The sequence below is a fragment of the Microtus oregoni genome, unplaced genomic scaffold (genome assembly GCF_018167655.1).
Source record: "Microtus oregoni isolate MIOR12 unplaced genomic scaffold, Mior012 000138F_ref0000102, whole genome shotgun sequence".
Lineage (NCBI taxonomy): Eukaryota > Metazoa > Chordata > Mammalia > Rodentia > Cricetidae > Microtus > Microtus oregoni.
This window is the reverse complement of record NW_024544788.1, coordinates 1,367,729-1,381,351: the sequence shown is the minus strand read 5'-3', so window position 1 is coordinate 1,381,351 and position 13,623 is coordinate 1,367,729.

Here is a 13,623-nt window from a genome sequence, read left to right as displayed (position 1 = left end):
AACAAATTGCATTTATAAGACTTTATTACAGGAATATGGGTGAGGGGTTGCATACAGGAGAGAAATGACTCCAAGTCAGCTTTGTCACCAAAGCCTACCTCGGTAGGACTGATGGCTCTCCAAATATGGAAACCTGAGCCACACTGTGCAGTCCACAGACAGGACAGCAGGCTGCAGTCTTTCCAGACAGATCAGCTCCTCTAAGCCTCTTCCAGGCAGCTCACCTGGTCTCTGCTCCTGCTGAGCTGTTCTACTGGTTTCTTCCAGACTGCTCTACTGGTTTGAGACTGACTCCCAGCAGTCTCTACTATTTATCTACTCTTGGGAGTACGGAGACTACTGGATCCATTCAGTGTGGGGCTCTCCCTGAAGTTACTCACAATAGGTTACTCCTTAAAGAGCTTTTCTGCTGGAGTGAATGCTTTAGCGCTAGAGGACACTGCTAAGGAACTGCAAAAACAAGAGACAATGAAAGAAATGTGCACTTTAGCTTCTCATGATCCTCATGACACTCTCCCCGTGATGTCACATGATACTTGGAAATCCATAGGCCCTTATACCTTTCACGTACCTGGGGACAGAGCAGAGCAAGCCACAAAGGAACTCCTCTCATCTTTGTTAAACATACATGTTTCTGACACATTTTGGATATAAGAGTGTATGTTGTTGTTCCTGGGCAACTAATCAGGTCATATTTACAGAACAAGACATTTTGGGAGCAGAAGAAGGCACAGGGGTGGGGATACAATTCCCCGTGTTCACAAAACGATCCCAGGCCACAGAACACCTAAATTTGTGGAGAGGCCGATGTTGCCCAATGATCCAGAATGTCCCAAGGACTTCATTTGAGGAATTTGCAGGCAGAGTTGTTGTAGACATCGACTGCAATGGCACTGGGTCCATCTGACCTGGCACAGAGAGAACAGCTTTCTATATGATTCTAAAGCAGTGGTACTCAACCTTCCTGATGGTTCAACCCTTTATACAGTGACCCATGTGGTGGTGACCTACAACCATAAAATTGTTTGTTGCTACTTCATGACTATAATTTGTTATTGTTATTAATTATAATGTAAATATCTGACATGCAGGATATCTGAGAAGCAACCCCAAGTGGGTCAAACTTGTTGAGAACCACTATTCTAAGCAAAGGTGACTTTCATCTGAGTTGTATGTACCTGCTTTTCCTCAAGAGAACCTCAGGGAATTTGGGTTCATCTGGCACCTACGACACCACAGTCCACTTCAAAGTTCCACATCCCTAATCAAATACATATTTGATGCTGCCTATTTGTGCTCATGGCAACTTCACAACGAATTTTAGGAGCCAGAAGTACAATTGTTGTTTCAGAAAAAGCCAGTAGTTTTCTGGGTACTGCCAACAGTCTCCAGTTCAAATATTTTCTAATACCCACCTAGTTAGCTACCCTTAAGTTCTCATTGCAAGACACAGTGAAAATGTGTACTTGAGAAAAATATAGTTTGCTTTCCTTGTTTCTGTGAGATGTGTGAATATTTAATTTATGTAAGGGTTTATTTATTTCTAACTCAATGTAAGTGGAAATGCTTTAAGAGAGTTGGCACACTCAATAAGTACTTGCAGTCACATTTAGGAACTATCTAGTATGTATTATGTATGTGCTACTTAACAAACATATAACTGGAGAGACAGATCGTAAACTTGTCCTTCTAAGTGTTAAATCATATATAAATACATACACAAAAGTCAATGGTACACTAGCATTCCTTTACACACACACACACACACACACAAACACACACACACAATGAATATCTGTAAAAAAAACCTACACAGATTTCCTTGGATGCTGATATGAGATTTTCTGTAATCTGTAGACTATATATTAGGTGAGGGACTAAGGCTGTATTTGAATGTCTTCTAAGCCCATCTGAGTGCATGAAATACTCTGTATTTGGCCAGTGGGATTTCTTCCATTAGTGGTTCATGCTAGTGTTGTAGACATTATGAATCCCTTTAGAAAAAGATGGCCTATGTGGCCAGTGAATGTAGACAGCACAGGATCTGATGTGGTAAGGAAATAGTATGGAAGGGTAGAGCAGATGGAGAAGGGAAGGCTTTACAAGGAGCATTGATGGGTTCAAGAACGGAAAAGAAATGGATTGAGGATGACCAGCTGGGGAAAGGGGACAGAAACAGAGAACAGAACCTGGTATATACAATGTGGCGACTTCTATATCTCATTTTCTGCAATGAATGTTCAAGTTGCCTTCAACAAATCCTGCCAGAAAGTATGTCCGTGTCAGTAGGGGCTCAAGAATAGGGTTCCATTTAGATGAGATCTCTCCTACAATGTCATAGAACAAAAATACCCCTTTTTCACCAAAAAGGCTTCCAAGAACATGGAATCTGGTACTGATGCCCACACAAGGTAAAGCTACAAGAGGAAAAAGTTTGCTCCCAGGAGGAGACTATCAAAAGAAGCTTAGCATTCTAACCCATTCTCGGAGAGCCAGCCTCCCAGGTGTCTTAAGACTCCAGAGTTAAGTCCACCCTGACCAGCTTCACAGAAGCTGCCTGAAGCAAGGTTTCTGGAATATGATTCATGATCGATGTCAAGTATATAGGTCAGGAGTGAAGGCTCACGTGGAAGTATGAGTACCTGGGGTCCCAGAGGAGAGGCCTAGGACCTCAGGGATGGTGAAGTTCCAACATCACAACTATGAAAGGAAAACATTGACTGAATTCTCCAGCGGTAGAAAGAGAGGCTTGTCCCAGGCGAGGCGGGGGAAGGGTCATCCAGAGAGAAATAGGAAAAGGATCTGAGATCAGGTTCAGGGTGGGACAAAGTCAACACAGCTTGTAGCGAATTGTCCTCTTTGGCCTAAACACTGAGTGACCAGGGCTCTGACCCCGACTGTGGAAAAGAAACAGAAGTTTAGCTTCTTCTTCTGTTATATCATGCATTTAGGGATATAACTGATGTCACTGTCACTACAATGAAGCCTGGTTGGGACTAGAGAGATGACGCAGTGCTTAAGAGTACTTGGTGCTCTTGCAGAAGACCCAGGTTCAGTTACTGTTACCAACATGGTGGGTCACAGCTGTCTAGAGCCCCATTTCCAGGGTATCCACTAACTTCTTCTGAGCTCCACGGACATTAGAAGGGAACGTAGTACACATACATACAGGCAGCCCAAACAGTCACACACATAAACTAACAGAAATAGATCTAAGAACAATGGCAACCTGGGAATGTGGGAATTCACAGTTTAAGAGAGGGTTGGAGTAGTGTCTGGAAACTCTATTCACAGAAATCCTTTCAATAAGGAAGAATTCGGTTGACTAAAGATAATAAGACTTTGACAAAGTAAGGACAGGCTGTGCAGACTTCTGCTGGGTGTGCACAAGGATGTGGAGGCAGAGCAGACATCGGCAGTGCTAGCCTATGTGGGACGGCTCAACTGACTGAGTGTGAGCTTTGCTAAACCTGCACCAGGCAGACACAAACTCATAAGTTCAGAGTCCAAGCCCAGTCTCAAAGAACTCAGGAGAGTCTGGATGTCAGGCTTCTTTCCTCAATGGCCTCAAGATTGATAGCAGTGAGAAAAAAGAGCACTGTGTCGTAAAATTGGAGGAACATGCCAGTGAGTCTGAGGTGATAGACATGGCTGCATAGACAGGACTGTGAGGGAGAGCAGGGGGAGCAGGACACATCCTGAGAGAGAGAGAGAGGAAGCTGAGAATGTTCAGGAGTAGGGTGGACAAAAGTTTGCACTCTCATGGAGTGAAGGGAGGTAAGGAAAGGGGCAGGAGGCAGGGGGACACAAATATCAAGACTCAGAAGTGTGATGTCAGAAGCATGAAATGAGCCAAGGAGTGGGAAATAAGGTCTGAGCACAGCCCTTGCTCAGGCCATGAGCATGGTGCTTAACACACAAACATAAGGACTAGGAACATTAGGAATATTAGCGAAATATTGTCCCAGCTCTGGAATCACAAGCTGAAAGCATGAAGTCCCAGGGCTTCTAGACTGACGCTTTCTGGATGGAGACCAAGGAACAGTGGTTAGAACGGAAGGGGGGTAAATGGGAGTCAGGGAGGGCGAGAGGTTGAGAGGAGAGGAAGGAAAAAAAACCTGTGATCCCTATGTAAAATAAAGGGAAATGTTAATTTAAAAAGAGATTTTAGCCTCTTCCCCTGTATAAAGGACTGCAAGCCGTAATAAAGACATTAATGCTAAAAAAAATAAAGAGAAAGAAAAAAATTTAAATGATTCCCTATTCTATAACTGTAAACAGATTTAGCCATTCATTTTATATCTATATTGTGTATGCAGGGTAAACAGATATGACTACTGATCCCAAAAATTCTAAGAGCAAGGAAAACCCTAAGGAATCTGTCAGGAAGACTGGACTGAACCTCCAAAACTTCCAACCTTGAATAACTCTGACACCTATTCTTTTGTTGAAAACGTGTCACATGCTATATGTCATAGGCCAAGTATTATTCTAAATATTGCCTGAATATTTGTGTGTTTACCTTCAGTCAAACAGGAGTAAGGAAGTGACCAAATCAATACCCTCGGTGTTAAGAGCTGATGCAAATATTACACCTGAAATATAACAGAAATTATAAAATATCTGAGGTGATTATTATCATTATTATTATTTTGGCTTTTTGAAACATGATTTCTTTGTGTAACAGTCCTAGATGTCATGGAACTAGCTCTTCTTTTTTTCTATTTGTTTTTTTTTATTTTGTTTTGTATTGTTTTGTTTTTTTGACTCAGGGTTTCTCTGTAGCTTTGAAGCCTGTCCTGGAACTAGCTTTTGTAGCCCAGGCTAGCCTAGAACTCACAGAGAACTGTTTGTCTCAGCCACTGTTGCCTGGCCATGTCATAACTTCTTAAGCAGATCATTTTTCTTTTGGATGAGCACACGGTTTGTTTTAATTGGACATTGTCGTTTGCTAGAATTCTATTCCAACCCAGTCCCAAAACCTTGATGTTGTACTTGAAAAGCAATGTCTGGCTAGCATTCACTGTGCTAACAGGCACTCCTGAACTAGCAGCCACTAAAGCTGACCATGTCCACTTAGTTCTAAACCCATTTTTCTGAGCCGCTAGTGCTGGGTGGCGGGTGAGGTCACAGAAATTTTTACATGTTTACTTGAGCATCCTGGAGTCAAGCGTGTGCCTCTGTCCCATGCTCCATTCCAAATGATCTTGCACTTCCACACAATCCACCCGTCATCTCCTCCCTAAAACCTAGGAGGAACAGGCAGCATGCTGATACACATTAAAGCTCATTCTGGAAGCATGCCCTAGGAACAAGATTTAACTCCATGCTACCTTTTCACACCCCATCAGTCACCCTCAGGTTCTCCTCATTTGGGCCACACCCATCATTTGTGAGCTAAAACGGACAGCACTTACCTCAGCAAGTGGGCACAAGGGCCAGTGCAGTCAGTCAGGGCAGCAGTGAGTGAAGGGCGCTCGGGTGTCCAGCTACTTCTTGCAAGTGAGCGCCTGGACGTCGTGCATGAGGACCCCTGAGAACTGGGGAGCATGCGCGGACCTGCGTGTTGTCGCATTGACATCATCTGAAGTAATAAGGGCGGCGGCGGGGCTGCGTCCCCAACACCCCAGCCTCCTGCCCGGCTAGCTTATGCCCCGAAATAACAACACACAAACTGTATTCATTTAAGCACTGCTTGGCCCTTTAGCTCTAGCACTTACAGGCTAATTCTCACATCTTAATTTAGCCCATTCTAATTATCTGTGAGCATCAGTCTTACCGGGAAGATTCTAGCCTAGTCCATCCTGGGTTGGAGCTTCATGCTAGGAGCGCTGGGAGTGGGGCATGGCGTCTCTCTCAGGCGCCTGCTCCCTAGAGGAGAGCTGTCAAGTCTCTGACCTCACTTCCTCTTCCTCCCAGCGTTCTGTCCTGTTTACTCCTCCCACCTATCCTCTAACCAATAAAATGGGCCAGGGCAGTTCCTTTATTAGCCAATGACCTTCCTCCATCATTTCCCCTTTTTCAGTTTAAACAAAAAAAAAGGCTTTAACTTTAACATAGCAAAATTACATATAACAAAACAGTTATCAAGTAAAAGTTGCAATAATCTTTATCATAACTAAGGAAAACTATAACTAACTATTCTTAACTCCATCAAAGATTCCAGAAAGATATAATATTACCTAAGTAAACAAGAACTAAGAAACTTCAAACTCTAGAAATGACAAAGACATCTCGCTGTCTGGACAGTCACCCAAAGTTCTTTTGTACTGTTGGGGCATCCATCTTCAGCCTTCAGGCCCATAGTATCCAGCAGACATATTCATCAAGCAGGAAATTCCACAGGCAGTCACTATCTGCTTGTCCTGAAGAATGTCTCGCAGACTCTCTCATGAATCAGGAACCCCGAAAGATCATCTCACCTTTAGGCAAGTTCACTAGTCCTCTCTCTGTGGGTTCTCTGTGTCCAGTTTATGCAATCATCCAGGCAAGAGCAGTTTCTTGCCCCAATGGCTATCAAACACCATAACGAGCCTCTTCGATGCCCATCTTCCTCTTGAAGTACATTGGTGCTGCCAGGAGCAGAGTGTCTCATTGTCATGAAAAGTCCTAAGTTATTAAAACATTTAAAACGCCGTATTCTATAATCTTTGAAAAATATGAAGAATGCCTATCTAAAATATATCTACGAACATCTAGAAAATATTAACTAACATGACTACAAATTGACTATTATTTATGATTATCCATCAACAACCTATATATACTAATTATACATTACATTTTAATAATGAACTACACAATCACAACACCTTAATCAAAATCAGAAACACTTATACATATAACAAAATTGACCTTAAATCTCTATTAATAAAGCAAAATCTATACTAATGCAAATTATTCATATCTATATCATATCCCCCTTTAAATGTAAAAGAACATTTATAAACATTATTTGGGAATATGGGCGCAGTTATTTTTCTCCAAACTGCTTCCTGCTGAATGGGGGCGTCGTTAATTAGGTCTTTTATGGTATAACCTGTGTGCTAGCTTCATCTCAGTTGGCAGTTGAGCGAAGCAATTTTCTGAAGATGTTCACTGCAACCCTTCAGGAGGGCGTGGTCCATCATACCAAATCGGAATAGAAGAAATGAACAGCGTCTCATCCTCTGTGAAAACAAAATAAGAAACTCCTTTCCAAAGTATCATGTCCTTAGATCCAAATTTCAAATTCAAGGAATTTTCAAAATATCTATGTTGGATTAGTTCAGCAGCATTTATAAATAAATATCTTTTAGCATCTGTTGCTCCTTCCTCAGCGTTTAAATAATTTAAAGAGAGCATAATAGCATACAGTATCAAGATTCTCTGTGTATTTTCCATCTTTGTGCAGCTTTGTTTTAACCTCTATTTTGTTTATTTTTACTTTTAACTCTTTGCTTTTTGAGACAGGTTCTCTGTATCTTTGACCTGAAGTAACTCAGTAGACCAGGCTGTCTTTGAACTCTCAGAGATCCACCTGTCTCTGCCTCCCAGGCATTCAGGATTAAAGGTGTTTGCTAGTACACCTTGAACTCACAGAGATCTGTTTGTCTCTGCCTTCTAGGCACTGGGATTAAAGGCGTGTGCTACCACACACAACAACTCTCTTTCTTTTTTTGTTTTTTACTTTAAGAACTTCAACTTTTAGTCTGCATATATTTTTAACACACTTTAAACCATTCAGAAATTTTCTTTGTCTTTGAATCTCTCTTTACTGTATATCTCTCTTTTTCTGACCACATGAGTCTTTAATTTACCAAGCAATATCAGTAGGATTAAAGGCGTGGCTTTGCAGGCTGGATCCAGCCCATTTCTTAGCTTTCCAGCCTCATGGCTGAGGTACTGGCTGTAGCCAGCAAGCGAGCTTCAGCAGCCTGTGCTTGCAAACCGCACAAACCGCATGCGTAAAAGAGTCAGAGTTTTTCCTGGCAGGACAGCCCAGAAAGCCGGCATTTTTAAACGGCACAGCTTTTTTTGTGCTACGGCTGAAGACCAAAAAGCATGCGTTCAGCTTTTCGTCAACAGCGTTTAAGTGTTTCGTGGCAGGACCTCTTAATGAGCTGCAGGCTTTGCAGCTAAAGCTGAGTCAGGAAGCCTCTCTTAGATGAAAGCGCATGCTTGCCTCTAACAAGCAGAGCAGACCCGAGAACACAGCAAGTCTAGTTGCCATCAAACAAATCATAGCACTTTACTACAAATGCTCTATTCAAAAGCTCTGTCTCCCGCAGGAGCCAGACAGAGATCGCAATGGTGGCACAGCCCCAGGAAGTCGCGCTTTAAAATGACACAGCGTTTTTTTCTGCTACTGTTGCCGAATCAGGAAATCTCTCTACAGCATGGCACCAACAAACAACAAAAATCTGTGTTAAACTCTCGCTCCCTTATTTTTAAGTCTTCTCAGGTTTTTTAAGTGGGTTTAGTCCATCACGTGGGGTGCCATATGAAGTAATAAGGGCGGCTGCGGGGCTGCGTCCCCAACACCCCAGCCTCCTGCCCGGCTAGCTTATGCCCCGAAATAACAACACACAAACTGTATTCATTTAAGCACTGCTTGGCCCTTTAGCTCTAGCACTTACAGGCTAATTCTCACATCTTAATTTAGCCCATTCTAATTATCTGTGAGCACCGGTCTTACCGGGAAGATTCTAGCCTAGTCCATCCTGGGTCGGAGCTTCATGCCAGGAGCGCTGGGAGCGGGGCATGGCGTCTCTCTCAGGCTTCTGCTCCCTAGAGGAGACCTGTCAAGTCTCTGACCTCACTTCCTCTTCCTCCCAGCGTTCTGTCCTGTTTACTCCTCCCACCTATCCTCTAACCAATAAAATGGGCCAGGGCAGTTCCTTTATTAGCCAATGACCTTCCTCCATCAGTCATCCTTTGCTCCTGTCCTCTCGTTGTTTGGTCGGTATCCCTGCTGAGATTCTAGACCTCGAGGTCAGTCATTCCTGGGACCCGAGTGCTGTTTGAGGTCCACAGTTGTAGTTATGGCCAAGAAGCTTTATTATGAGCATAAATATTATACTCAGAAAGATTATGAGGAGGAAATATTTTGTGAGAACGAAGTTGTGGCCTCCACGTCAGCTGCGGCCATGGAGGCAGATGGTGGCCATAGCCACCCGGATTCTTCTTTGGAGCTTGACCTGGAAGAATTGAACACCTCAGAGGCTGGTGTGGCAAGGATTCCTCAGCGGCACCAGGGTCATCAAAACCTCTTCCATTTCACACCGCGTCAGATCAGAAAAATGGAACGCGTCTTTAAAAAATCCCGGGACCCAGATTTGGCTGCCAGGTATGTGGTTTGGACCAAGAGCTCCCCAACCTCCCTGGCCTTTGGCTCATGTTGAGGTGCCTTTGGTTCTTTGAGGCACTGTATTCCTTATCGTCCCTCTCCAAGTCACAGGGGCCTTCTCCTTTGGTGGTGGGCACAGGAGGATGCCCCGTGTGAGGCCCGAACTCAGTACCAAACAGGTAGTGCTGGCGTGAAGCAAATGTCCATAGTCAACACCTCTCATTCCGAGTCATATTTTAATTTCTGTGAAATATAGAGACCAGAGTTTGTGGACCCAAACAACTTACTAGCATCAAGTTCACGAGTGCTAGGAGTTTATAGTTTGTTGTGTGACCTCCTCATCTTTTCAGGGACTGTGTACCTAGCCATCAACTCCTTTTGGTTTCTCTTTCCCCTCCCCTAGTGCTGTTTTTAATTTAGCATACTTTGCTCAGGATCGACTTTGACATTTATTTTTAATTTTCAATAGTTTGTTAAAATTATTTGTCTCTATCATTTAGAAACTTTTGCAGGAGATGAATTCATTTCAAAAGTGAGACTGCCTCTGAGAATAAATGTAAATGCCAAGTGTGAGGGAGGACGGTGATATTTTAAAGGCATAGAATTCATGTATGTCATTGTATTGCATGTAAAACACTGCATGATAAACATCCATGGTTGTCTTTACACAGGAAAGAACTTGCAAGAGCTCTGAAAGTGCCTGAAGCAAAACTGAAGGTCAGTGAATCCAAACAAAGCAATTGGACAGACAATCTATAGCCTTCCTTAGGCATTAGCTAGCCTTGTCCTAGGCACTTTTAAATGAATGGATTCCATTTTATTTTTTTCCCTGTTTGAATGTTGGTTTTTTGGCACAGGGTTTCTCTGTGTAACCCTTGCTGTCCTTGAACTCATGGTTCTTTTGCCTCCACCTCCACCCCCCAAGTGCTGAGTTTACAGCACTTGACAAACTGAACTTTAAATCGATTTTAACCTTAATTGAAACAGCACTACATAAAAGGGACATCATCTCTAGGTGGACAACATTCACAGCACATGGTTTTCATTGTGATGCAATTTTGGACCCCCAGCTGGCCACACACTTAGCCTCCTATGGAAATACTCCTTGCCCCTTTAACTCTTTAATTGTCCCCGTCTTTCTATTTTGTGTCTTGAATATCATGGTTAAAAGTGCTACACTGCATAAAGAAAAAAATGATCCTAACTTGAGACGATGGTATTAATAGTGACAACCCTTAATGTTAATTTTTCTGGGATTCTGTGTGTGGCTAGCCAAACACAATGCCAAATAGTTATATTAGGGTTGAGAGGAGGCATGGACTGATAGGTATGGAAGAATAACACATAAAATACAGAGATTAATATTGTGCAGGGCAGGATTCTGGAAATCTCGCTGAAGCAGAGATATTATTCTCCATCCTGATGCTGGAGAACTTTGTGTAACATGAAAGAATATGCTGGTCAGATTTACCATGGGTGGAAGTCCCCACTGAAGTGTATATACTGCGGGAAAAAGACAAAATCATGGCCCTGTTTGCAGAGGTTGACACACAGCCGAAGCTTGCTTTTGTGAGCTGAGTAGAAAGTTCCATGTTAGATGCCTTAAAGTGACTTCTCTCTCTCGGCTCTGGGGGTGGAAGCCAATGCTAAAACAATCTTGTCTCCCTCTGATTTTAGGTGTGGTTCACCAACCGAAGAGCCAAAGAGAGGAGGGAAACACTCCTACTGTTAGGAAACACAACTCCTGTTGAAGACATCATCATACTTAGGGACTTTAAGGAAGATTCTTCCTAGAATGGCATCATCCTTCATTCAGGAGCCAAATGGCTAATTGGTGACCCATGTGCCCATTGCCAAGATTAACTAAAATTGAACACTCATGTTAACAATAAACACATAAGCTCCGCATGCTTTCTGGTATTTTGTAGGATAAGATGTACACTTTTCAGGAAATTCCATTTAAACAGAATGACAAAGTCTAGTTACATAATTTAGCATTTTAAGTCATGAGTGTTGCATGCATAGATGAATATTCCCAATACATTGTGATTCAGGCTTAGTAGATCTTCTGAGCAAGTGATTCAGAAGTAATCCTGCAAACAAGAAATCTAAGGAGAAGTTGGCACAGACGATATTGATGGTGATGAAAACTTTTATTTGGGGGATTGTACCAATACTTTTTTATTCTTAAAGAAATTAGATTTTTTGTCATACCTGTTTATGGTTTTCCTTCCTCCCAGTTCCTCCCCACTTACCCTCCCATCTGGATACATTCCCGTTTCTGCCCCTCTTTGAAAACAGCTCAGGTGGGTGGAAGCTGCCCATATGCCTTCCTCGACCTGCTGAAGACATTCATGGGCAGGAGACGGTCACTGTGATGAGCAAATGTGTGGTGGAGAAATTGGAGGGAACGTATCAGAATGATTCATGTGCTGTAGAAAGAGGGAGAACAGAAGGAGCGAAGGGGGTGAGGAGCAGGCTGCTGTGGGCGTCCTGGTAACCACCCAGGTTTGATGTGTTACCCAGACCTTGCCGGGCTGCTACCAAGGTTCTGTGGGTCCATGGTCCTACTGCGGGCAGGGACTGTGTGGACATACATGGGTTGTGCCATCATCAAAGACCACTGGACGCCCTGTGTCTTTGTTTTCACCTGTTGGTGGAACATGCCACTTCAGGGGCTGTACTGAATTAAGTGTCCTGCACTGCCACCGGTGCCATTGTGACATCAGGGACTGAGATGCTGCTGAAGGACATGTCTGAGAGAGTTGCTAGAGTCTCTGTGTTGATGTCCATGGCTCCTGCTACCACTGAAGGCTATGTGTATGCCTGGCCTCTGGGCTACCACCTGAGGCCATCTTGGTGTCCTGGGTCATGCTGCTGATGGAACCATGCCAATTTGAATACCTCTGCTTCTACCTAGGGTCTTAGTGGCATCCACTTGTGCCTCATGCCGAGGACCATTCTGGGTCCATGTCAGAACTGCAGCCAGGGTCTGTGTTGAAGTCCATGTCCTGTGTTGTCACCAAAGGCCACAGGGATGCTCAGGGCCTGGGCTGCAATCTGGGACCTTGTTGGTGTGCAAGCTTCCAGAGCCATGCTGATCTGAGTAATCTGTGCTGCCACCCAGGGCCTTGGTGTCATCCAGGTCCAAGTATCTGCTTAGTGCCATGTGTATGTCTATGTCCCTATGGCAGGCAGGGTCTGAGTTGATATCCATGGCTCCTGTTACCACCAAGGGCCATGAAGTTGTCTGGGGTCTGGTCTGCCACCTGAGGCCATGATGGTTTCCCAGGGTGAAGTTGCTGCCAGCGACTGATCTGAGTGAACTTTGTCACCACCTGGGGCTCTGGTAGACTAGGCAGCCTGCACTTTCCACTCTTTTATGCCCAATTTTCTGTCTTTCCCCCTCTCTTCCTTCTCAAAGGTTAGAATCCAAGGATTTCCTGGCAGTGAGTGAAAAGGGAAGGTGAGTGTGTCCTCTTCTGCTGATGCTCGCACGATGCACATATCAGGGGCTTTTCTGTGTGAGGCATCACACTTGAAGACATCAGCTTCTGACATTAGCAGGATTCAGACTCAGGGACTCTGCTTTTTATTTTTATGGCTCAAATCTACAAAAGAACTCATCTTTATAAAAACACACAGTATATTAAAAAGGGTAATACAACTTCAGGAAGGATAGTATTGTCTCCTAGTGGCTATTCTACCCTTTCTGCTGATAGGGTGTTTAGGAGGGAATTGATGGGATATACTTAGGTCATGAATTCTTGGGGGAAACTGTGATGATTTATAAACCCCTATAGTGTATGTAGGGCTCAATGTTCAGTAAGCTGAATATTCAAGAGATTTTTTTGTTTGTTTTTCAAGACAGCGTTTCTCTGTAGTTTTTGGAGGTTGCTACGGATCTAGCTCTTGCAGACTAGGCTGGCCTTTAATCCACAGATGTTCACCTGCCTCTAACTCCAAAGTGCTGGCATTAAAGGTGTGTGCCACCTGATCCTGGTAAAAGTATTCTTAATGTTGTTTGAAGATTTTAATCAACCATACTGTTATGGGGTCATGACTATCCCTCACTCCTTATACATAAAAATGAAGCCATGGAGGTGTTTTTCTGCAATGATTCCTTAGTAAAGATGCTTGCTGGCAAGCCTGATTGTTGTAAGGGGGGATGCTTGTTCTTCTTGGCTGCCAAGATTGCTTAGCCCAGAAATAACCAGACAAAAACTGTATTAATTAAATCACTGATATGTATATTAACTCTAACTTCTCATTGGCTAACTCTTACATATTAATTT